The 2904-nt window shown below is 47.6% G+C and overlaps 1 non-coding gene across 1 annotated transcript; it reads right to left on the bottom strand.

Moving 5' to 3' along the window:
- Window positions 1-715: 715 nt before the first annotated feature.
- LOC120663104 lies at window positions 716-822 on the bottom strand. Its single transcript, XR_005670327.1, has one exon. It is a non-coding gene; the product is annotated as a small nucleolar RNA R71 (small nucleolar RNA).
- Window positions 823-2904: the final 2082 nt, after the last annotated feature.

The following is a 2904-nucleotide window of genomic DNA, read 5'->3' as shown; positions in this document are numbered from 1 at the left end:
TGTTGCTAGGAACTAACAACTCCTAGTGGCGATGCTAAGAAATGCCAACAAACATTTCTGGCGCCGTTGCCGGGGATGGCACTAGGCGTAAAGTATATTTACTAAAGTACGTAAATATGGCAATATAAGTAAGAGGTAGCTACTGCTTATACATGCTAATGTCTTTATCTTTTTATTTTCTCCTAATTGGACGAAAACAGGGTAGTGTATGTCTGGTTTCTCCTTGGCGACAAATTTTGTTGAAAATCCCGAGAAGCTCGTGAGAAGGGTTCGACCTCGCGTCGTCCCTCCTCCGCTCTCACAGTCGACAAGTGAGCCAGCTTCCCAAGCACCATCAATCACTGAACTCATGGCTGAGAAGACTCTCCGCGACTTCTCCGTCCCCTCAGCTGCCAATGTGGCAACTGGACCCAACGTCGATGTTGGGGATGTGAACTTTGAGCTGAAGTCCAGCCTCATAAACATGGTGCAGGCTAGCCCATTCTGTGGCAAGCCGAATGAGGACGCCAACGCCCATCTCTAGAACTTTCTGGAGCTTTGCAAAACCGTAACCATACGGGGCGTTACGGCTGGCACCATCAGGCTCCGCCTGTTTCCTTTCTCCCTCCTGGGGAAAGCGAAATAGTGGTTTTATTAGAACAAGAAAGCCGTCAGCATGTGGGACAAATGTTCCACGGTGTTCCTCGCTAAATTCTTTCCGTTAGGCAAAACAAATGCCCTACGTGGATGAACTTCAAGTTTCCAGCAAACAGGGATGGAATTCATCCCAGAAGCTTGGGAAAGACTGAAAGAATACATCCTCGCCTGTCCTCATCATGGGATGGATGAGTGGCTTGTGCTCCAAAGCTTCTACAACGGGCTAACGACAACATCCAGAGCCCACCTTGATGCTGCTGCTGGAGGAGCCTATCTCGACCTGACAATTGCCAAGGCTACGACCTTGATTGAAAAGATGGTCTCTAGCTTGGGCTGGAACGAGGAGTGTTCCCAGCCCAGAACAAAAGGTGGAATGCATACCATCAAGGAGACAGACATGCTCGCCGTCAAGCTGGACCTCCTAATGAAGAAGCTTGATGAAGGGAACCGGCCACAGATGCCTGTTCCCGTCCAAGCCATGAACTCGTACTTTACGTGTGAGGTCTGTGGTGACTGTGGACACTCGGGGAATGACTGCCCCGAGACCCATGAAGACGCATCCTACATCAACAACAATAACACCGGGTTCCGTCCACAAGGAGGCCAGGGGTGGGGTCAATCACGCCCACCATTCCAAGGAGGAGGTAACAATTTTAACTCAAATTTCAATTCGAATTTCAATTCGAACCAACCCTCCTTGAGAGACTTAGTCTTTGGCCAAGCTAAAATCAATGAATCTTTAAACAAAAAGCTTGCAGCCAACGATAAACTTTTGGAAAGCATACATGCAAAAGTTGAAACTCTTTCTTCTGCTCATAAAAACCAATTAAGTTTTAACAAAATGATAGAAACTCAACTTGCTCAAATTGCTGCTGCTGTTCTTGTCTCTGAGAACGGGAAGATCTCGGGGCAACCCGAATCTCCCATTGAAACTGCAAATATGGTGTCTACCGGGTGGGGCAACCTTCCTCGGCAGATTCCTCGCACTAACCATGCAGGCAGGTACAATCCCCCAAAGAATGATACTTGGGATGGCCTGGTAGTAGCAATTCAAGAAGATCCAGGGGTCCCCATGATCAGCTGCTCAATCTTCGATCAATACTATGAGCATGCACTCTGCGACCTGGGGGCCAGTGTCAACATTATGCCCATGGTAATATACGAGAAACTCTTATACCCTGCTCTCTCACCCCAACATACATGTGTGTGCAGCTCGCAGACTCTACAATCCGGTATCCTGAAGAGATAGCCAAGAATGTCCTGGTCCGCGTGCGAGACTCCTTTGTCCTTGCAGACTTTGTGGTCATGAATATAGAAGGTGACCTAGGAATCGAGCTCATCCTTGGGCGACCATTCTTGAGGGCTGCCAGAGCAAGGATAGACGTGGGAAGAGGAGAAATCCGCTTCCACATCAGGAAGAAGGATATATTCTTCAGATTCAAACAGTGGGAAGAGCAGCGCATCCTAAACCGACAGGATGACAAAGGGCAGGCAATTTGGGAAGCACCTGAATCCCCACTACCAAGACCTACGACCACAAGATCAAAAAGAAGACGTGCAAAGAAGGTGTGGCGTAAGGTTGCAAGCTCGTTCTTGTCCAATTCTCCAGGACAAGCCGAGCAGTGGTAATCATAGAAGGAGAAAGGTCCCGCTCGTCAGACTCAAAACGACGAGCCCTTGCCAAACATAAATCGGTACGTAACTCATATTCACTCTCCATCATTTTGCTTTCCTTGATTTTTTCGATTTTTCGCACTGCATGTTTGAATTTTCAAAACACTCTTGCATGCTAGAAACTTTTCTGGCACTTTTTCTTTCTTTCACAAAAATCCAAAAATATTTCCGAGCATGAAAATCCTCTGAAAAATCATTTTTAACATCTTTCGAAGCAAAGTTTGGCCGGGCACCCAAAATTTCAAAACTTATAGCCGTTAGGGAGCCCCTGGGCCCTGGCTGTCACCTAGTGGGCCCACAGGGGGGCCGGTCGAACCCTAGTGTCGGCCGACCCCACTTGGCAATGGTTCCCTGCCACCTTTCTCCAACGGCTAGTGATCTTTGTGTTCAGCTCCTAGCCGTTGTGCCCGGGCATTCTCTCTTTAAATAGAGACCAAAGAGTGGGTTTTGAGCTCTGACACTCAACTCTCATTCACTCACTACCTCTCAAACTCTCTTAAACTTTGCTCTCAGATTTTCATTGGATTTTTGCTCAAGATTTGATTTCAAGAGACCTCTCTCTCTCTCATTTCTTTGCTGCATGAAAGGAGAAGC

Source organism: Panicum virgatum, chromosome 2N (assembly GCF_016808335.1).
Source record: "Panicum virgatum strain AP13 chromosome 2N, P.virgatum_v5, whole genome shotgun sequence".
Taxonomy (NCBI): Eukaryota; Viridiplantae; Streptophyta; class Magnoliopsida; order Poales; family Poaceae; genus Panicum; species Panicum virgatum.
The sequence above is the reverse complement of the archived record's forward strand: the minus strand, read 5'-3'. Positions and strand labels throughout refer to the sequence as shown.